This window comes from Brachyhypopomus gauderio, chromosome 6 (assembly GCF_052324685.1).
Source record: "Brachyhypopomus gauderio isolate BG-103 chromosome 6, BGAUD_0.2, whole genome shotgun sequence".
NCBI lineage: Eukaryota > Metazoa > Chordata > Actinopteri > Gymnotiformes > Hypopomidae > Brachyhypopomus > Brachyhypopomus gauderio.
In genome coordinates this window covers 9,560,932-9,584,687 of record NC_135216.1, presented here as the reverse complement: position 1 = coordinate 9,584,687, position 23,756 = coordinate 9,560,932, and the positions used below count along the sequence as shown (strand labels likewise).

The 23,756-nt window shown below is 44.4% G+C and overlaps 1 protein-coding gene and 1 long non-coding RNA gene across 20 annotated transcripts in view; one reads left to right on the top strand and one right to left on the bottom strand.

Annotated features, from left to right (window-relative positions):
* Positions 1–23,756, top strand: part of adgrb2 (adhesion G protein-coupled receptor B2) — a 189,080-nt gene that overhangs the window by 66,509 nt on the left and 98,815 nt on the right. The window lies entirely within an intron of this gene.
* Positions 17,642–19,895, bottom strand: LOC143516744 (uncharacterized). The gene is made up of 2 exons (XR_013131779.1): positions 19,590–19,895; positions 17,642–19,231 (listed from the first exon to the last, which is right to left on the bottom strand). It is a non-coding gene; the product is annotated as an uncharacterized LOC143516744 (long non-coding RNA).

Below are 23,756 nucleotides of genomic sequence, written 5' to 3'. Positions count from 1 at the left end.
CAAGTTTACCTCCAGCTGTCATTCAGATGATTCACTGCTTACCCATAATGCACCAAAGAGTGATAAGCCTGTTGTCATCGGGGCTGAGGATGGTTTTGCGAGTGTGCATGTGCGAGGGAGCACACGTGTGTGTCTGTGTGCACGCGTGTTTATGTGTACGTGTGTGTGGTGGGGGGGGGGGGGGGGGGGGGTTGCAGTGATGTCAGGCAGAAGGAGACAGTGATGGCAGTGATTGTGAAATGCAGGGCACATCATGGACCCTGAAACAGTGGTCAGGATCACAGTGGTGTGACACAGACAGCAGTGACCTGTTACAGCCATCACTCACTCACCCAGCCTCGGTGGGGCGATGCTGGTGGGCACAGATGGATGTGTGTGTGTGTGTGTGTGTGTGTGTGTGTGTGTGTGTGTGTGTGCTGGGGTGGGGGTGTGTTTGTTAGACTTGGAGGATTGGACCTGGTTACACCTTGGCAGAGACTGGCACCATAGTGTGAGGGTCATCTAGCTGAGACACACGATTTGACAGACGGAATGGGAAAACTAGCATACACACACACACACACACACACGCTGGTGCTCACACACATACATGTACACACTCCTTTCTGCCTGTCAGCATTGTAGAATCTGTACATTTTGTAAAACTATGTGGTCTATCTTTGTTGTTGTATGAAATCGTAATCTCTGGTAGGAAGATTTGCCCTTTCTACTAGATTAATAAATATCACATTTGTGAATGTTTGTTTTATGTTGTTTTATGCGTTCAAAACCGAGAGGCTGCTCTAATTTTGTTGTACTTAAATAATGAAGGCCAGGGATGCACCCTGATCAACAGATCCGATGTGTGAAGGACTTGTGTGGCTGAACTGTATTAGAGTTTCTGTTGTAAGTCCTCCCTGTTTGATGTGTAGGCAGCCCTCGGTAGGGTTTACATCTCCTTTGGAAGATATCAGTTAGGGAGATTTGTGTGGGTGAACACACCATAATTATTCCAGCAGGGATTTGCAGCACACGTGTGCCTTTGCACATCCACTCTTGTTTATGTGTGTGTGTGTGTGTGTGTGTGTGTGTGTGTGTGTGTGTGTGTGTGTGTGTGTGTGTGTGTGTGTGTGTGTGTGTACAGGTGCATGGGTGTGTGGCTTGTTTGCACTGTCGGCACACATCACAATCACCAGTCAATGTGTTTCAATTAACCATGTCTTTGGGCGTTGATTCTGTATTTAGAAATAATTACACGAAAGGGGAGCCCAGCCCTTAAGGGCATGCGATCTAACTGGGGAACGCTGCATGCATGTTTAGTGTTTGAGCACCGAACGCTACTTTAGCTGTTGACTTTAGTGTGTGTGAGGTACTCGTATTTATGATTAAATGTGATGAAGCTGATCAGCCTGATGTTTCTGACTTGAGAGCAGCTGCAACGTGTGTGTGTGTGTGTGTGTGTGTGAGAGAGAGAGAGAGAGAGAGAGAGAGAGACATGGATGTAGACAGGGAAGAGGAACAGTATCATTGTCCCTGATGCTCTATATTCAGTCAGGGAGAGGGACGTGGCCAGAATATGTGGAAGATAGTGTGTTGCACCTGCTAGTGGGGGTGCAGTTATGTGTGTGTGTGTGTGTGTGTGTGTGTGTGTGTGTGTGTGTGTGTGGTTTGCATGTGCTGGCCCTGCTCCAAGGACAGATTGGCTGCATTGGGAGGCCAATCGCTCCCCAGCATTTCCAACAAAGATTAGTGGTGCTGGCCACAGTTTCACGACGACAGCGGTCTCGCTGACGAAGGTCAGGAAGCATGATAGAGGAGAGGAAGAAGGCAGGTTGTGTGTGTGTGTGAAGGTCTGCATGCCTGGCCACCTGTGTGTGTGTGTGTGTGTGTGTGTGTGTGTGTGTGTGTGTGTGTGTGTGCAATTATCTTTTATATTTATTTATACCTTTATGCATAAGAAATTTCATAGTATTTCATAATAACGTCTGTTGACTATTCTCTAGTAACATCTATATGCCACTTTCTCATCGGTTTAGTGTCTTTTTAGGATATTTTTGGTTGTAGTTTGTGAAGCTGTTTCTGTTTCATTAATGTCATTAAAGGCTGTTAAAGCACATTTTTCTCTTATAGATTCTGTACTGGCGAAATCACACAGGGATCAATGACCCATTAGCCCTAATATTCAAGTGATGCAATTTTATCTGGATTAATCAAGCTACTATTGTGGAATTATATCAATCAATATTTTCCTGGTAAATCATTAAAAAGATGGTCAGTTTAACAAATCAGTCACATATTGTATTTGCATTTGTTAAATAACACACAACTTTTTGCCATAACATTCCACAGAATGGGACGTGTCAGACACAACAAGATGTCATCATACAGAAAAGATATCGACTGTGCCTCATTGGTCATTTAGCAAACTACAGCCCTTGAAACAGACTTAAATTCAACCTTTAATACCCCATCTTTTAATATATGCCCCAGGAAGCCAAGGTGACTGGTGGTATTGAGACTAATGACCCTGACGTCCTCTGACCTGCATTACATGCAGAGGGCACATTGAGTCTAGACAGAAGGAGTGGTCTCAGGTAAGGAGAGAAGGAGAGAATATTACTGGAGAGAGAGAGAGAGAGAGAGAGAGAGAGAGAGAGAGGATACAGAAAAATGCTGCTAGACAACCTTAACAGAACAATCTGATGTGAACCAAGGTTGGAGCTCTGTGCTTTGGACAATAGGAAAGACTAGTACAAGAGGAGAAGAAAGGACCTGCTCAGAGTGAAGAAGAGAGGGGAATTCAGCAGAGAGGAGGAACGGTGGGATTTGTCAGGTACAGAGAAAAAAGGGAGAAGAAATGTGTTCCTTTTCATCTCCCGAGGAGTGAGTACATGAAGTTAGGAAAGAGGATTGTGGGAGATAGTGCCTGTGCAAATTCCCTCTCTAGCCAAAGGCTATTGTGAGAGCCAGCAGTAAAAGTTTGTGAAGCGCACCGAAATAAATAAATAAGAAAGTGTCTCACTGGGATGGACAGGGAGTATCCAAAGGCATCCCCCAAGGAAATAAAATGGCTTAGGGATTTATCGACATCTCAGCAATTATAAGACCACAGTCACACACCACCAGTTAGTCAACCAGGGATTTGTGGGCTAGGCAGAGGAGAGAATCTTCTTTTTTATCTTTTTTTATTCCTCTGTCCCTTTTCTTGAAAATGGCCTCTGGTACCATGGCTTTTCAATTTGTGATGTTTATCTGATAATAAAGGATCAATTGACAATGCGGGACAAGCTAGTTGCCCATGCACTGTGGCTATAAACTCAAAATATAAAGATTTCCGTCACTTAGATCAACAGCGTTACATAGATTGACTAACTGAACACTGGTATACAACACACGCACGCACGCACACACACACACACACGCGCGTGCACATCCACACACACGCACACCCACACACAAATGCATCCATGGTGAGTGATTTACAGGGGCCCCTTGGTCTCTGAGCCGTTGACCCCTTTCCTTCTGGTGACTTTAAAGTTGATTGCACGTAGCCTGAAGACCTGCTGAAGAAACGTGTTCATCCTTCCCCTCCGGGGATGTCCCCAGGGTCCTAGCAACACGTGCACTCACAGTCAGTGCCGTGTCCAACAGTGTCAGTAGCCGTTTTTGAGAGCGGCCTGTTGGGCGGATTATGGGTAATGCGCGTTATGGTTTCCGAGAGGGAGGGAGAGAGTCTGGGTCGAAGGCTCATTGATTGAACGGGCCCGCTTACTCAGCACGTCCTCTGTGAGCGGGCCGGAGAACGCAGTGTCGCAGTGCAGGTTGGGGTGTGATTCTGTAGGGTGGTGATGGACTCAGAAGTCCTGAGGCACTGACGATGAGGAGGAGACAGACCAACGTGCACTCAGATGAACCAGACGCACTCAAGGGCGAGCACGGAGGAGACGCTCTCATGCCTCTGGCGACGAGTGCCTTTTTTCAAAGAAGACCATGAAGAGCACTGAAGCTGTTGTTCCTGTGACTGCAAGTGCTGCAGTTAAAATTACAGCGAGAATATATAGAAATACAGAAATAGAACGTGTTTCTGCTTGGAAAGAAAAAGATGGCTTACTACACTACAGAGGCATGCCTTGACCTCCTCCCCTCACGCTAGAAATCCTTCGTAGCTCTCCGCAATATAAAAAAAAGAAGAACCAACATGTGAAGATCGTGTAGGCAATGTGTGCTCTTCCTCTCAGTCAGTCTACGTCAGAGTTCTTCTCCTCACACCAACGCTGAAAGCTTCGCTGACAGAGCCTCATTAGCTTACAATGGTCCGCTAATGACCGCCAGAAGAGGCCAGAAGCACGGAGCTGGCCAAACGCAGGACGCCAGCGTGGAGGGGGCGGCGGCCTGAGCGTAGTCGGGCGGCACCGGCCCGTAATGAGGAGCATTGGGCCTCATTGAGCCGAGGCTCAGCTATCTGGGAGTCAGGTGTGATCTAGGGACCCAGAGGCCCAGAGTCACAGGCCCTCAGTCAGGGACCGGCATGTAGCCAGACTCTGGCTGCCATAAAGCACGTTGGGGCATGAGTGGTACGTGAGCTGGTACGGTCTCAACAGAGTACCAGGCCCCAGTCCACTCAGAGTCACTGCTGAATGTGGTCTGGTAGAACCTTACGTTCTGAGGTCAGTTGAAACACAGGCTGCGTGGCACCTGGCGTAATGGGTTTCAAACTATTTGTCTTTGGTTTTAACCATTCGCTTGCAGTGATCATCTGCAGTAACAGCTAAATGCTGTTTCTCCCTCGAAGCCCTTATATAAAAACACTTCATCACGGTGTTAAGGAAAACCAGCGGACTGACCACGCTCACTTCTGAGTGGCAGCCTCGTGTCAAGTTGAGCCACTCCTTGTTGGCTGACTGATTCATCAGCTGCAGTCTGATTAATCGCTGCTCATTCACCAGTCAATAAGCACATCAGGGAGTTCCCTCAAGGCCGTGACTTGCTCCCACTGCCTTGACTGCAGTGTACATTTCGCTCCACTGAGATGCTCGGAAATAAAGAACACTGACACACACACATACACACACACACACACGTACAAATTCTCCGGATAACAAACCAAGAAACTTCAAACAGGCATGTCAGGCGTATATGAGAGAATACATGATTATTGCTCTCACCCGTTTCTCTCTTTTCTCCGGTCTGTTTTAGACAGAATACTGATGCCGTGTTGGCACTAAAGAGCATTGCTAACCTTCTGTTGCAGCGAGTCATGGGCATGTGGGCACCGCCGCCCCGGGGCCAGCCGGGGCTGCTGGGATGAGCGGCTTGAGTGCGGGCGCTAATGAGAGGGGCTGGAGGAGCGGACGGTCGCACACGTGCTACCTTCGGAGCGCTAGCGCTGGCGTTGTTGAGCTAGCGTATCTTCAGGACATTTTCATCTCTGTGGTGAAGATTATACGTCTTCTTACTCATTAGCAGTAATGCCGGCTGCCAAAGGTGCATATTTGAAGTGTGTGTGTGTGTGTGTGGCAGCGAGTGTTTGAAGGATATAAAGGGAGGTTGAAAGAAAGAGGGAGTGAGGTGTGGGAATTGTCGCATTTTACGTTGCTGCTGGGTGAAACAAAAACATTGGTCTCCACCGGTACGCGATAGTTTGATTCAGTTGCATCTCAGAGTACACACACATACACACACATACACACATGTGCACACACACTCGCACACAAGAGCTCTAATCTTTAGAAGAGCATAGCTCATCATGACACCCAAACCACAGCCATTTTGTGGCTACTCCTACACCATCAGTGGCTATGTGAGCAGCGAGTAACTTGATGCATTGCCTGCTTAAGCAGAATTTGCATGCAATGCAGGGCATCTCTCAGTGTCTGGCATCTCCGCAGGTAGGTGCTCCATCATAAAGCTGTCGCGTAAAACTGGAGCGAATGCAAAAAGATCACTCAGACCTTGTTCGACTTCACGTGACTCCAGAAGAGCTAAAAATCCTGTTTCCTGCAACATTAATTAGAAGTCACTTTGCCTTGTTGTAAAATGGAAGACAAGATCGCTTTGGTATTTAATGGACAGGAAACCCATGTAATCATTTAAAAGCTTTACCTTTTAATCAAGCCTCATTGAGTCAGTGAGTCGAAAGGGAATAAGGGAGGAGAGGCGTCTCACTGGAGAAACAGTTTTAAGCCATGGCAAGAATCAATATTTGACTGGTTACCACGTCTCGGTGGCAGAGCTGTGTGGATGTGCCAGAGGGGCTGCCGTCCACACCGAAGCTGGAGCCACTTAACAAATGGAATCAGAGGGCTCTCTCTCCCCATTCCCCTCTCACCCATCCTGGCGCAGTACCGTCTTCTGCCAGGAGTATCAGACGTGGCGCTGGCGAGCTCACCCACACTCAGTACCTCCCAAACGAAGGCCGAGCGGCTGCCGTAAAACTCGGCTAATTCCAGTCAACCCGGGTTTTCGTTGTAGCCGCCGAGTCGCAGTCTTTTACTACGGGAGAAAGGAAACGAGGGATGGAAAAAAAACATAGAGTGCAAAGAAAGGTTAGGAAGAGACAGGGAGCGTACTGGGAAAAGAGGAGTACGGAAACAGAAAGACAGGAACTGTTGAAGATAAAAAATGTAAAACAAAGTTAAAGTTTTAAGAAAAGCAGAAAGGAAACAGACATACAAGGCAAGTCGGGAAGGAGAGACAAAGAGTCCGTGAGGGACACGTGAGCCACGGAGGACGCGTCTCAGCGCTACTGTTCAGTCGCAATAGCGGTGCGCGTGCTCTTAAAACAGAACGGTACTTTATCTCACAGTTACCGCCACTGGCATAATTAATCAGCCTGCCTGCAACTGTTTACCACATTCCATTTCAGCACGTAGCCATCACGATAAATCAGCATGGGTGCTCTTCCTGGCACCGGACCGATTCGCAGAACCGCCCAGGCTGCGGGGCTGAGGCCGTGGCCCGGGTGGGCCCCTCCTTTCTCCCATCTCTTCACCGCCCTCTCTCCAGGACGTCCTTGACTCAGACGGAAGTGGGTAAATGAGATCCCACGCCGTCCGCACGCCCACACATCACATCAATCTGATCAGAGAGAGGAACACAACTGAGGGAATAGCGTAGCTCATCGATCAGCATGTTCTGCACATGCAGGAGACGTAAAGCCCACTGAAGCCTTTTAAAAAATAGATCACATGTTCATCGCCGTGTCTCATCTTTGTCTCGCGAACGGATTCTGGGACCGCTAGGCCTGCCGTCACTCAGCGGATCAACATGCTATCTGTTCTAAGCCGGACAGTGAATCCGTGGGCAGAGGAAGTCCGGTGCCTTGGGGGGAGGGTGTAAGTCAAGAACACGTCAGTCAGAAGTTTTGTGTGTGTTTGAATCACAGGGCAGAAATATGCGGCTGTGCTCGGACTGCCATTGCAGCATTAGAGAGGACAGTGCAATCAGCCAGCGTGAATGTCGTGATTCAGTATCATCAGCAGACCATTAATTAAATCTGGGTAAGTATTTTCCCACAGTGATTAGAGGACAAAGGTACAAACACAGATTATTTGAAAGCGCACATTACGATGGATAAAAGGCGAACATTCACAATAAGACGGAGAGACGGGGTGGGGGGGCTTTCATGTCTTGCAGGATAAATTATTTATCTGCTTTCATTTCACACACACACACACACACCCCCAACCTACGCCTTCCTCAACAGTAATAGTGGCTTCATCCTCTTGCAGGCAAATCTATTGTGTAGATTTGTGCAGTTCAGTTCTGTGTTGAATAGACAACAGTTATCTATGAAAATGAAACCAAAACCAGGTATTTGGAAACAAAAGAATTGGAAATAGAGACAGATGGAAAGAAAACAGACCTCAGAAAACCTCTTGACCCATTTCATTCAGTCAGGAACAGGTGGGGCCTGAACTATGGCAAACAGTAAATATTCTGTAGCTAGTAAATCAGCTAGCTAGCTATCACACGTAAGCTGGCAAGCTAGCCGTTAGCAGCGTTTGTGGTCAATTATAAAATGAAAAGAAAAAGAGCTCTGGACAAGCTCCTGCAGACGCTGGCTCCTTCTTAACTGCGATGAGGTGATTCGCTCCTGTTTACACTGGCGTGGCTGGTCAACATGACTGTCCAGTACTGCCTAGTCTGTCAGCCTCAACTGAGATTTCAGTTGTCATACAAACTGCTCCAAATGCCTGATCATTTATTTAGGCTTATAAGTAATTTATAACTCTCCATTGCAGATTTATTTTTGTGGAGTGTACAAGCCTAAAAAAAAGATCAGTAGTTTCAAGAAGTTTTTTATGATAGCTGAATACGTTTGCACCCAAATAAGCTAAATGATGTAGTGATTTCAGTATTAGTCCACCTGCATACAGTATACCTAGTGAAATATGTGAAGACTCAGTCAACTCAAAATATGAAATGCCATGTGTTAGACACCACACCAATATTATTGGCCCTTAACAATGTTATTGTTGTTAATGAACCATAAAAGCATGATTACAAGGTATCAGTTATCAGGCAGCTGAAAATAGACTCCAAAATGTTTTACCATCTTTTGAACTAAATGGAAAGTGGATTTCCAGAGTCATTAGATACAATGAAAGGGTCAGTATCAAATCTCTTAAAAAGCTCTGCGGTAATTTTTTTTTCTTGGCCAGTCTTTCTGTTGTACCTTCGTCTAGACAGTCAAAATGTCACCACATTTTGTGTGTAATGAAGGGCATTCATAATCCGCATTTTTGCTTGCTACACATGTTGCCTGCCCTCGGTGCCTGTCATTCTAATGAAGGAAACTACATAAAGGGTATGTGTACCATAATGCCCAAAGATCCTTAGATGGTGTCTGAGTAGTATTTCACAAAAGACAGAAAAAGGAACTGGTGATTTGAAAAGACATGAGAGTACGGCAAGTCTAATGTGCTTTTGAAGCCACACTGATGAATATCACATGGTGATGCATGTTTTATGGAGATGGAGGCTCCACAGGACTGGTTGCCTTTATCCGAATGAAGCAGTATGCAGATCAGGCTGTAGGGCTGAGTCTGCCCCTCCCTGCAGCCAATCATGTTTTCGTCCTGCAAGCTAACCCCAGTTCTGTCCATCTCTGATGCAATGCTGTCAAATATTTCACCACCACCACCCCCTCCCCCACCCACAAGCATTTCCTGTTCCTGTTTTGAGGACAGCTCATGTGTCTTGTTCCTGTTTACACAGGGATGCTATGGAGGTAGCAGTAGCGCTTTGACCATAAAGCTTTCTTGGGGCGTGTTCACATTAACTAAATTTAAATTCTAGTTTTGCTCCTTTGTACTATTAGGTTCACAGTGGGCTCCATACATGATGGTTGTAAACTGTATATAATGTGTTTTTCCTAAGTCCTCTATGAGCTTTATATCCAAGGCTCCTGCTTCAAGAAGATCCATGAAGAAACATTCTAGGTTTTTTTTTTTTTTTTTTTTTTTTTTGTAATTTAGACACTTTGATAGAAGAAGAATATCAAGTAAATGTCACCTTTTTATTTTTGGGGGTGTGTTTTGGACATAGGGGAAGCTCACCCCAAGTTTGTGATCTTCCTCTCACTGTAATGATAATCATTGATATGCCCCCTATTGCTCCACTGAAACAATCTGTTAGCAATTAGACCATGTGTGTGTAGTAAAAGCATGTACAGGGAAGCTGATGTATCAGAACAACTGGATCTACACCAGTTTAATTGGTACAGTCTCTCCAGTAGCACTGCCCGAGCTTAGAGGCCAGAAGTGTGAATATAAATTCTTGTTTTCTGTGTTTGCTCTCGCTTTTTATGTCTGTGTTTGGAGTGCAAAGTTTACAGACTAATATGGTGACTGAAAAACTGGAATAAGGGGAGGAATTGATCTGAAATACAGCTTTGGCAGGATTTTAGGATTTTAAAATGTGTGCAGAAATATGTTTTTTTTTTTATTACAAAAACAATGAGTCAAACCACAATGCAACTGCTTCCAAAACAATTTCATAATTCCAAATTCCTATCATCCAGTGAAGCATATTTTTTCACTTGAAGAGAAAACTGAAGTTAGATAAACAAAATGAAATAAAGGAAAATGATTGAAATATATTTTCAGTGAGTTGCAGGCCCAGTGTAGTTACTGCATATAAAACATCAACTTTTAGTTCTAATTTAAATCTGGACATGAAAAGAGATGAAAGAAGATGAGAGAAGGACAGAGAGAAAGAAGGAGAAGAAAAGAGAGAGGAGGAAAGAAGAGAAGAACGGAGAGAGCATATTAGCAATTTATTTGACCTGCACAGTGCTGCAACAAAAGGATAAGGGAAAGGCAAAGAACTAAGCATAACCACCAATAATGGGTAAAAATGATGCCCTTCAGTGCACGGCCCCTTCCTTAATAAACAGGATGCGGCCCCGGGGGATGAATCCAGCGAAAGTGCTTCTTTTGTGCACAGTAATGCTGGGCTTCAGGTTCAAACCTTTCTCAGTGCTGATGGAGCTGCCAGTGGACTCGCGGTGGGAGAATGACGCTGCCGTGTGTTTCTGCTCGTTGCTATGGCGCACACCAGCACCTGCATGGTCACTGGGGGTTCTCCAAAGCTCGCAACTTCAAACCTCAAAATATTACTGTGGCCTACACAGTAAAGAATCCCATCAAGTAATAGATAATTTTCTTTATTTTTTACATCTTTTATGCTGGCTGGGAGAGTAGAGGTGTGATAGGCTATGTGACAGATTCACTATATGATGTATATGAAATGGGGGCATGGTTTAATTTATACTAACCCATCCTAATACAACTGGTCATTATCAGTGAAGAACCCTATACAATGCAAAAGAAACATTAGTTCTATAAATGGCTCAGAGTGAAAGGGGGTATTTATAAAAGGTGGTGGGGGGGTATAGTTAAAGGGGGTATTTATAAAGGTGGAGGGGTATAGTTAAAGGTGGACAGTAGGCGGTGGTGATGTAACTGACAGTACGAGTCTAGGAGGCAGTTAAGGGCTACAAGCGAAGAGGAGGAGAGAGTTGAGGAGAGAGTTGAGTGAGATAATCGCAGGAGAAAATGTGATTATTTTATCTGTTCATTAATTACAGAGCACCTTATTGTAAATAGCTTTTTCAGTTGCTTATAAATATTTTTGTTTTGGATTTCATATTTTTGCACTGGGAAGTTCACACTAAAAGATAGCACTTTAATAAACGGATAAAAAACTGCTAATTTCTTTTCTCACGCTCCACATGTCTTCTCTACAAAACATTTTTTTCAGTATTTTCAAAAAATACCGAAATCCTTGTACTTGCCATTAGATTAGTACTATACATCTCTCCTGGTGATGCATTTTGTTGTTATGGGGTCATGTAGTATTGTCAGAAGTTGGCATGTTTTTACAAGGGTGGGGCAGATATTGCTGCGTGTTTGTCCCGTGTGAATGGATCTGTCGGGACTGGGAGCAGGACACTGAGAGTGGGACGAATGGGGAAATGGGGGAGCAGAGAGAGAGAGAGATTGTGTTAAGAGGATTGATGGCTCCTAGCGGGCTCCAGACCGCATGTTATTTTTACACCTGTCAGGTACAATGCCCAGGTTTGGATCACACCAAGCAGCTAACCGTAATGCCGGTGGCCGCCGAGACTCAGTCACAGAATCTAGGGCATCGTCGCGAATGTGTGATCTAATACCTCTGCAGAGACGGCCATGATACTCTGTCGTTTCAGCAGGTGTGAGAGGAAAAAAAAAGCCTTGGTGATAAGCTACAAATCATATACCCACTTACATAGTGCTTCATGTGCAATACGCCCCCCTCCGTCTATTTGTCTCCGTGTGGCAAGACTTCCGAAGCAGGACTTGGCATCTCATGTTTAGGTTGTTGCCACTTCAGCACTCCAGTTCCTGCCGTTTATGACGTTAAAGTGCTCTCTGTCAAACTTTGCTCTTAATCACACACACTTCACGCAGACTGAAGGCATTCTAGGTACTCAAGTCTTCATTGTTCTGACTCACACATTTGACCCTTTTCCCTCTTTGAAACTAGGACAAATGTGTAACATTCAACACAAATGTACATCTCACTTCCAAACTAACCAGATTTCTTTGCCTCAAATCTGGACCCTGTAGTCTTATTTGTTCCCTGTTCACAGCTGAGGACACTAGATCAAGCCCAGAAGTTAATCTCCATCCTCTTTGACTTCTGAGGTCCTAATGTTAAGGGGTCAAGGCACACCACCGGTCCTTGGAGACTCTTCCAGAGAGCTGAGTGGATCTTGCTGGATGCTGTTATTGCAGTGTAGGATGTTTTATGGTGGATCAAGGCGGCACTGCCCGCGTCAGCAGTTTATCTCAGCAAGGAGAACACTGGCATGGCATTATTAGTCTCATATGGCGATCATAGCACTGTGCACTGGGCAGAGGCTTCGGCCTGCCTTACAGTGACATACACTCTGCTCCCCTGGCGCAGGGCCACACTGATCTCACTAGTACCTCTCATAAGGGTTTGGGTCTGCTACACTGGATCACTATGGCTCTGGTAAGGGCATGATGAACTAATGTTTTCTTTTTATATCAAATGTGTACATGAGGTCAGCGGTCACATCCCTTTTTGTTGTTGTTGTCTTCCTTTAGGTGGATCACTGTAGTGTGCATGTGTAGTGATCTAGCTAAATGAAGTGTCACTTATTGACCGAGTGGTTCGATTATAAACTGCAGATCAAAGAACTGCAAGAAAATCCACTGTGTTCCACCCCTGGAAGAGAATTCCACCCCTAACGGTGCTCAATATGGGAGTCGGGTGGCTTCGATCCCTACATAAGCAGGAAGAGTTCCATTGCACGAAACAGTGACGTTTACGCCTGGCTTCATCTTAGCATATGACTCATCGCTGACTTCTGTCCAACAAGTGTCCCACATTTAGCAAGGCAGGAAAGAGGAGGGTGCGGAAAAGCTCGAGCAAAGAATATGTTATAAGAGGCTTATGTAACTGGATAGCATAGACATCATCTCTGAGACGAGAAAGTGACAATGCATGCAATTGTGAATGCTCAAGTACGTGCTTTATAGCTGGTATCCTTGGAGTCAATGGTACCTATACTTCCTTTCATTTCTCCTGCTTTGTTTGGTGTAATGCCCATGCATCCTGATTTAAGTACTCTTATCTCAGTCTGAAGATCAAAGTGCTTGAAAGTAGAACACATGCACCACTCACAAAAAGTTAGGGGTATTCGGATTTTGGGTAAAATTTCAGGATGAACCTAAAATGCTCTCTAACCTTTGCATGTGAACTTAATGTGACCTTCTCTAAACTTTTGGAAGCACGTGTCCAACTGTTCAATGTTTCAGTACTTTTTGCACAACTTGCTGTTCTCTAACAAGGAGCTTATCGGCAAAATCCGTAACCGGTGTTTGATCCATGAATCGACCGATACATTTACTGGTTCAATTGGAAGTGGTATTTTAACAGTCCTCCTCATCATGCACATTTTGACATCATGAGACCAAGGTGACACCTAACAACTGATCAATAGTACCTCGCCATTGTGAGCCTTCAAGCAGGACGTTCTCAGACAGAAGTGGACACTGAGCTTATAGTGTCACGGACTGTCATCAGCAGGTTGCAACAGAGATACAGAGATACTGGAAGAGCCACAGACAGGCACAGAAGTGGACGTCCTTTGGCCACGTCCCACACTGACGACCGCTTCATTGTGAACGGTGCCGTGTGGTACCGTATGATGAATGCCACACGACTCCAGGTACATCTAAGGGAGGTGAGAGGAACCCAAGTGTCATGTCAGAACATTCGAAACCGTTTACATCACACGGGTGGTCTGCGTGCTAGACGACGTGCATGCGTACCTGTCCACACCACCAGGCACAGGTGTCATCTTCTCGCATGGGCCAGGGAGCATTTTTGCTGGACGAGGGACCTGTGGGCCTCAGTGCTGTTCACTGATGAACATCGATTCACACTAAACAGAAACGACGGCCGCCAACGATGTTGGAGACGTCAAGGACCAGCCTGTGGAGGTAGTGGTGTTACAGTGTGGGCAGGTGTGTCTAGTCAATACACAACTGGCATACACTTTGTGAATGGTACATTGACAAACCCATACTACTTGAATAACATCATTAATCCAGTCACCGTGCCTCTGCATGAACAACACAAGCTTAACTTCATCTTCGTGGACGACAATGTTCCAGCTCATCAAGTTCGCATCACTGGGGAACATCTGCTGGAGGCTGGGGTACCACAAATGGAGTGGGCTGCACTTTCTCCAGACCTGAGTCCCATAGAAACCTATGAGATCAGCTGAGTCACCGTGTAGAGGCTCGTAACTCTGAACCCCAGAACCTCAGTGACCTGAGGGCCCTTCAAGAAGGGAGGGATGACATGACTCAGCAGACAACAAGTCGAATGTGAACAACACGAGGCGTCGTTGTCAAGCTGTAATTGATGCTCCAGGGCACATGACAAGATTTTGAGACACTGACATTTCTGTTGGGTTATACCTACCACAGTTGTCGGCTTTTGTTTCAATACATTGTTTAATATCACGAAATCACTTAAATCTACTTCAGTGCCCCACTTTCATGATGTAAGTGCTCTTTGCACACAGCTCACATTTTGTGTGGTCAGTCTGATCATGTCACTTGAGTGAAAATGCAGTCAAAGATGAAATCCATCAAGCTCTCCTAACACTCTGCACACACACACACACACACACACACACACACACACACACACACACACACACACACACAGCCCTAAATCTGACCATAAGTTAACATCAGTTATTAGAAAGAATTTAGAATGCAGCCAACAACCTAAAAATACACGGCCACCTTCTTTCTTCAGGCCTTTCAGTCTTTTCATTTCAGTCATTATCAGTCTTTCAATGTACAGTACTACAGCTACAAGCATATATAACCAAGTCAGAATGTTGGTCCACACCTTTGTCTCACACCATTCACCTTCGCGTTAGCCTAACATCAGCTATTTCTTTACACACAGACACACACACACACACACGCACACACACACACACACACACACACACACACACACACGCACACACACACACACACGCACACACACACACACACACACACACACACACACACACACACACACACACACACACACACACGCACACACACACACACACACACACACACACACACACACACACACACACACACACACGCACACACACACACACACACACACACACACACACACACACACACACACACACACACACACACACAGCATGAAGTGTCTCTGGTAGGTCTAAACCCGCCATTTATTAGCTCCTCACCCATGTGTCAGTACTTTCTCGCACAGCAGCCTGATGCTGTGTTTCCATGGCAACATCCAAGGTGGTGTCCTCTGGTAATGCCATGTGCCCCCTTTAGAGAATTAGCAATGCGGTCACATTGCCAGCCTCTGGACACTGCCTGCTTTGGACTGGACTGGGGCTAAAAACAAATATTAAAGCCATTCTATGCCTGGGCCTCGATCTAGAGTCCTGAAGTGAACAGCTGCAACTGGGCCACAGACAGAGCCAAATCACGCTGCTATAGTTGGACTCGCCCCAAACTCTTTAAACATCGTGGAGTAATGTAGCCTAAGCATCTGATTTCTGTAAGATTATTCTGTGTGTTGAAAGCATCAAAGAATTGTTTTTTTTTTATCTATGGGTTTTAGTTTTTGCAGAAAATACTTATCCATTTCTGACCTTTGCAAGGTATTGCTGACCTTTCTCTAATCATTTTTAGTGAACACACGTTCATGGTGCTATTTGATTCCAGGTGATCCATCACGAAAGAGCCCTGAAAGTGATACAGTAAGAGTGAGACTCAAACAGTGACGCTCAAAAGGAAAAAAAACACAGCTAGCCTACTGACATGATTGGCTGTACTGCTCAGTTTTCCTTTTTTGCAGTTTTAGGAAGCTTCTACGCAGCAGAGGTGGGCATTCTAGGTTCAGAAAGTAAAAGTCCTCCCCAGGATTTTGCTCAAGCTTCCTGGATTGTGTTGATTCCACTAATTTTACCATTTTACCTGCCACTAATTAGAAAATCCAGCCTGGCCCTGTTCAACAAACTTGAATAAAATCCTGGGAAGGACTTTTACTTTCTGAACCTGGAATGTCCACCTCTGCTATACAGCCAGTCAATATACAGCATATTACACTGATATGGTAATCTGGCTCTACAGATACTTTATAACTTTGTGTATTTGGCATAGCTGTTGACATTGCTCATATCTTACCTAGCAGCTAATGTTAGCTAATGTTCATATACTGTATGTAAATAACAGCTGAAGGCCATGCAGACCATCAGTGAGAGCTAAAGCAAGCACTTCTTGGCCTAAGGTTCTTTAATTATTTAGTCAACTATTTACTCTAATGTTGTTTGTGTACTATAAACCAGTGTGAGACTGGATTGATTTTATTCCATGAATATTATTTCCATTAAAGAAAGTAATTTAACCGTATCAACATGACCCTTTCTGGAATGCAGCTCGAGACTTGAGAAGTTAACTGGGAATATAGAGATCCAGTTGACATGTCAAGCAGGCTGTGACTTTTGTATGACTTTTGATTCAGGGATTGGACTAAGGGTGTGGTTGCAGCAGTGTGAGGAGCAATTTACCACGCCCAGCACACTGGTAATGAGGCGGGCCCGCTGTTGGGCTCGGCTGAAGGCGGGCGTGGAGCCAGGCTCAGGAAACTCCTTGCTGCTGGCAAGCAAGACTCTGGAGGAGAAAGAGACGTAGCAGTTTCTCAAAAGGGCTTCTGCAACCTGCAGCGTTCTTCGTTCCACACAGAAGGTCTGAAGGAAGCAAACTGCTCAAGTCCCATTGTGTAAGCTCCACTGGGAGTGATGTGTGTTGTTAAATACAAAGGACAAAGTTCATGTTGTAATGAGGAATGGGAAATGGGGTGGGAATAGAAGATGATAATTAGTACGTTGTGGTCAGGCATGTATTTAATTTATATCACTGGCTCTGGAAGCCACAGGGCATAAGTGATGAACCTTTCAGTGGTGAGGTGCTGACTATCTGCATGTGATGAACCTTTCAGTGGTGAGGTGATGACTGTCCACAAGTGATGAAACATTCAGTGGTAAGGTCTTGATTACCCATAAGTGATGAACCTTACAGTGGCAAGGCTTGATTACCCATAAGTGATGAACCTTTCACTGGTAAGGTCTTGATTATCCACAAGTGATAAACCTTTCAGTGGTAAGGTCTTGATTACCCATAAGTGATGAACCTTTCAGTGGTAAGGTCTTGATTAGGCCTGCATGATATGAAGAAAATGTGCAATAACAATGTTCATGACTTCATAATGATATGATTTGTGATGAATGAACAAATATTTAATTGTACACATTAGTTATGCTCTTCCTATATCGTTCTGCGTTAACAGGTACACTGCTAACATGCTCACTGAATAAACTGAATATAAATAAATAAATGATTTCAAATGCACTTTTATTGAGCAAATTCCAGATTTACCAATTAATTGAAAATCAATTAAAATAACACTATTTAGTTATTTCAAATTTTAATTGCTCTAGTACCCCTTTAAAATATTTTCTTGTAAACTCAATGCAATGGGGGTGCGACTTGCAGGGAAAAACAGAAGGAAGCAAACATGAGTGTCCAACTGAAGTAGTTTAATGAAACAAATGAAATGAAACTGAACATAAAAGTGCATTAACAAGAACAAAAGAACGCCAACTTATCATTCAGTGCCCAGCAACGGTCACAAAGACAAAAAAGGCTTATAACTAGCAGAAAATAATAACCCAGAGATGGTGGCAGTCGCAGGGGTGCTAACAGCTAGATGGAGCTTAATATGATTGGCCAAATGGTGTGAATGTTTCATATGATAGGTCAAGTTGGAAAAAATTGTTTTATTTACAAATACACACGCACAAATTGTTCTTATTGCGTCTTTTGCAGTGTGTTTACTGTGTTTGTTCATATCGTGATGATACAAATACAATTGATCAGTCAGGACTATAGATTGTTCAGCAAAATAATATTATACAGGGTTCCTAGTTACTTGGAGTCTTCTTTGTGTCAAAGGGCAAAATGTCAAAGGGCAGTGTCAAAGGGCAAAGGTGCAAAGTAAGTAGCAACTATGAAACTAAGCTAAATACATAACTATCTAAATAAAATTTCACATATGGCACATTTCACAAATAAAGTGTTGTATATGTGGTATATGTAGGTGTGAGTGTGGATGTTTGTGTATGAGAAATAGAAAGAAGGTAAGGCTATCAAGGAAATAATTATCAAAAGTGAGTCCTCTCTCCTCTCATGATGAAGTATATTGTTTTTGATATACTGTCACGTCCAATGGGAAAAGTTCATATTGATCAAGTGTACAACGCACACATACACTTGCTCTCTCGCAATCCTTTCTCCTTCCTCTCATACAATTACTCACACACAATTGTATAGTGTAGAAAACAACAAAATTGCCCTCGTGACTTGGTCCGGTCTATAAATTGCTTGACTGGAGTGACTTGTTAAAAGCATTAGATGTTCGATATGGTGTTGGCATCAATTGCGCAGAAACTCTAGAAGGGTTTGGAGTCAAACTTTGTTTTCCCTCTTGAGCAATGTCATTTAATGATTCTTGATTTAAGATGAATGCAAATACATACTGTGTGTTGCATTCAGACATCTTTATTTTGCTATTTATCAATGCTGTCTTCCCCAGTTAGAACAAGCATAGGAAGTCCTAAGCTCAATCTATATACTGTAAGTAGTAGTTCCTTCAGTTCTATTAAAACGAGGTACTTAGATATGTAGTTGGGTGCTTTTTTTGTTTATTGTTTACGCTTATGATCCAGTATGTGATCACTAAATGTAGAAGTTTGCCCTAGTGTGTGGGTTGTCAAAAAGTTCCTACTTGGTATAAAAGAGTGCATTTGTGCCTATGGAAGGGTACTCCCTCCCTCTCTCCCTCTCTCTCCCTCAACTCCGGTCTCTCTCCCTCATCTCCGGTCTCTCTCCCTCATCTCCGGTGTGCCTCTACACGCCGGCTGGTGTCCGGGAGACAGCAGAGCCACTTCTGCTGATGTCTGCTGCCCGGAGGCTCGTAGCAGAGTTCTTGCTCAGCCCAACCTCATCAGGTGATACGGCGCTTTAAAGACTATGGGGAAAGTGGGAGAGCCATGGCTCACAGCTCCCATTTGGAAGACAGACAGACAAAGTCATTTCTGTGTCTACCAGCATCCCTGGGAAAAAAAAAAAAAGATCGATTTGTTCAGTGCCGTCTGGTAATCTAGCCAGAGCGGTCTCTCTTGCACACACGTATACACGTGCGCACACACGAAACACATGCACACAAAAAAACAAACACAAAACAAAGGAGGGACGAGGAATGTGCAGAAAGATGTACATTTCCATCCATCATGCCCATCGTTGTGTGAGAATGTGTGTTTGATGGTGCGCTGCACATGCGCTCACATCCCCATGACGTCCCCGCTGTTCATATTGCATAATTTGCATGTTAACTAAAAGTACACAGACACACATACACACACACCAAAGACATCGGAGCCTGTGCGACAGACACACACACACACAGTTTACCTTCCCATGTCCCTGCTTATGAATATGAAATCCTCATCTCTCTTTACACTGCTCTGATAAAATCCATGCATTTGTTGTTTCTCTTAGCCCACTCGGTTTGTTCACTCTTGCTCGTCCTTCCTTTCTCTCTTCCACTCCCTCTTGTCCTCTCACGCTCTCCTTCCCTCTGTATCACTCACTCGCTTTCTAAATCCTGGCCCTGTACAACAAAGAATGACTTTGGCTCGATCTGGCAAGCCACTAAATCCTCTTTCTTAGCGCCAATCTTTGTCCAGCTGAAAGCAGGTTTTACGCCAGTCTTATTTCAACGTCTCTTTCTCTCTCCCTCTCTCCTCTCTCTCTCTCTCTCACTCTCTCCACCACTCTCTCTTTTCTCTCACTTTAATGTAATGTCCAGACTCTTGGCTGCATGAAAAGGAAGTTAGAGGAATAAATGACTATCTGTGTATTCTGTAAAATGCAGTGAAATGCTGAATATGTCACTGCACGGCAGCCTGCACCTCCTCATAGCTGCTGCAAACCCTGATAAGCTCTCAGTGATAGGTGGAGAGGGGCAGAGATGGGTGGAGAGGGGCAGAGACGGGTGGAGAGGGGCAGAAATGGGTGGAGAGGAGAGAGGGAAGGAAAGTTGAAAAATAGAGGAAGAGAGGTTAGGGATAGGAAACAGATGGGTGCAGCGGTGGAGAAAAGGTTGGGCAAGTGAACGGATTTCTTTAGCTGCTATCTTGAGGTGTGCAGTAAATGAGTAAAATTACAAACACACATGCACAACTAAAGTGAGACAGTCACGAAGAACAAAGAACAAACGACAATCACGACAGTCACGAAGAACAAAACGTTGTGCGTGCATACAGCCTCTCATAGCTACATGTGAAGGACTACAAGGTTGAGCACAGGGGAGAGAGATGTGCACGGTCAGAGTAAATCACCTTCTTAGTCTGCCTCATGGCATGGAGTCAGACATAATCTTCTCAGCTAGCACACACACCACCCCACCCCCGCACGCCCCTACACACACCCACACACATGCATCCACAGCCCAAGTTTTCATAATAACCTGATGCTCATGCCTTGATCCTTTCAAGTCAAAGCGCAACCATCACTGCGAGACGTCTCCGCATAGTCGAAGAAAGAAAGTTTAGAAGGAATAAGGAAAGAACACAAAGGATGGACAAAGGAACTAAAGTATAGCAGAGCCTCCAGTGTGCGGTGCAGTCTATAAGCTGCGAGACATTCTAACAAGCGGCGAAGCTCGGAAAAGGTCAGTTATCACCTGTTTTATCCTTATTGATCCTTCAGCTTGTGCTCAGTGTTGTTTGTCTTGTCTACATCTAAATCCCATGTCTTGGGTGCTGTGTGATCAGATTATGGCTGTTTTATGGGGACAGGCGTAGTGCAGCATGATAAAGTGAAACCTTTGTATTATTTACACATCCTCCACAGCCTTTAGGTACATGGCGAAGACCGAGAAGCTTCCTGCAATAAGTGGCAGGCGTGTACAGAAACGGACTGATGACTTGTTCACTGATCCCGCAGACAGAGGAGAGAATGCTTGTTTACGTAGGGCTTCCGATCAGGCATGTCACATTCACACACACACACACACACACAAAGAAAGCGTGCGGTTGTTGATTCCACAGCAGAGTGAGTGTTTTTAAGCTTTTGTTTTTGTTGCTAAGATACAGAGTGCTGACAGATTACCTTCTTACCTTGCTGGCTTTTCTATTAAATAAAGCAGACTTACATGCTAGTTGGCTTGAAGGTTGCCTAGAAATGTTTTTATTTTTTTGTACGCCTGACAGTGATTGTTTTATATCACATGTTCTTGCATTTTCAAAACTCTCACCTTTTGGCCCCCTTGAATCCATGAACGTAATGCACTGACAATGCTGAGGTTATTTTGATCAGAACAGAGGCTCAGTCTCAGCCATCCATGAAACAACAGGCAATTACTCCCACATGTGACATGACAATTACTGGCAACAATCAGCAGCGCATAAAAAAAAATCTACAATAAAAATAGACAATGCATTTTTATAATTAAACAACTTTATGGATTTTTATAATTAAACAACTTCATGGATAAGCACAGTATCATCTCTTATTATCTGCTCCCTGTTCCAGCGGACCAAGCAGGACCGAGCCAGAATCAATGGCCTTTACTTAAAATGCCCTGCCGTTTGCTGCTTCTACATCACAAACCCGTGGCTGCCTCCCAGGCTGCCACAAACCAGTGCCCCTGAATTTGCATGCCCACCCCCTTCTGATGTCTTCAATTAAAGGCTGACACTTAATCACTTCATGAGCCTGATCCATGTACAAGACCATGCAGACGGACAAATCTTTTACACCAAAAGTCGTTTTAGCCAAATTATCTAATCTGGCACTTTAGGTACTTGACCATAAATGCTGTTGTCAATGTTACTATTCTCAAACCAGGCAATTTCACTGAAATACAAGACTGAATTTTTCAGATGCAGTGTATTTCAAGTGTATTGATTATTTAGTTGGGGTTTTCAGAGGAAGGGACTCACTTCAGCCCCAGCAAATAATAAGAACACCCTCAAAGACTGGAGCAATTTAAAAAAAAGCTTCAATTGGAGCTAAAAGCTTTAATTCATTTCCAAACACGAGGGAACAAACTGGAGGGATGAGGGCCGTTCAGCCTTTCAATTACTGTGACAAACACTCGCCTCAGAAATAAAGAGACACGTGCGCGCACACACAGCGGAAGGCTGAGAATATGTGAACTCCAGCGGTCCGTCCCTGGACCTGCACTGAAAACGTTTGGGTGGTATAGATGGTATATGGTTTGTGCTGGTGGTAAACTCTGAAGCAGACGTTCACGCTAATGATGATTCAGCTGAGCAGTACATCTGCTTCTGTGAATTCAGAAAACTTTGGGATACTAGAGGCATATGTCTACAAGTCTTATCGGAAGGGCTTTTGATGTTGCAAAATTCTGAAAAGCAGACACATTAATATAGTCTTTTTCATTTGTTGCAGTGATGAGCTGAAGGCACCCTAAGAAAACAAATATTTTGGCTTAGGGGAAAATTTCCGTTCCTATTTTTCAGTTGCAGTTTAAGATGATGCCGCAGTTCTTTGTGTTTTAAGCTAATGGCACGAAGGTCCCTGGTTGCTTTAGCTGGAATATCTGTTAATTGTATCAAGGGATGGGGTGAGTGAACTTTAGATACACTTTAGAGGAGTGTACAGCACATCTGTGGCTGTATTTATTCTACAGTTCACCGTTTTGTATGAAGAATCAGGCATTTAGTTTGTGCTTAATGTCTGCACCTGGATCGGCTTGTTTTGCTCACTGGTAATTGCAGGATTTTAAATGATGTTGTGTTCGTAATTAACTGTGGAATCGAGTGTAAGTTTTGTGTTTTAGGGGGATAAAAAAATCATGATTTTGGTGCTTCAAATTTTGAGACCTAATGCAGATCATGCACGAGCTAGACCATGGTGTGGAAGACCGAGGAGAAATGAACAGGCTGTCTAAAGTGGTCAGTGTTGAAGTTGTAATCCTAGAGTGCAGTTATAATTACTGTAAAAGGCATAAAGATGACATTTTCCTGAGTTTACATTCTTACGATGGCAAGTAATTAGACATAATCTGGGAGCCCACAGGAGGAGGATAAGCAATACAGCAGGGTGGTACTGGGTCGGAACATACATGAGAATTTGGAAAATGAAGACAGCGTTGAGGGCAGTGTGCTTTAGATCAAGTGAGGGCAAGTTTTCTGGCACTCATGCTGATAAAGAGCCTTTGTGTTTGAGTCCCTGCTCTCCAGCTCTGACCTTGTATCCTGTGTGAAGTGTGTGCCTCTGTCCTTTGTTTGCTGCTGTCTGTCTTGTTGTTGAGTTTTTTTTAGATCTTTTTTTTCTCTTTTGGACTGTTCTAAAGGCCCAAAGACAAAAGAACCACAGGAGCTGAGGGCAGAGCCGGGGGCAGGTCCACAGGAGACGCAGCAATAGAGATGCACCAAACCTTGACTTTCGAGACACTGTTTTTGTCACTCCCGTGACAGTGTAAATTAGCGTGATCGTCTGGGCGCGTGTCTGAGTTAACATATGCGTATTAGCATAGGCCTCAGTGGAGAGTGCGCTGGTAATCAAGCCCATTTGACAGAGTCATCATAGCGGGATCTCTCTGGAGTT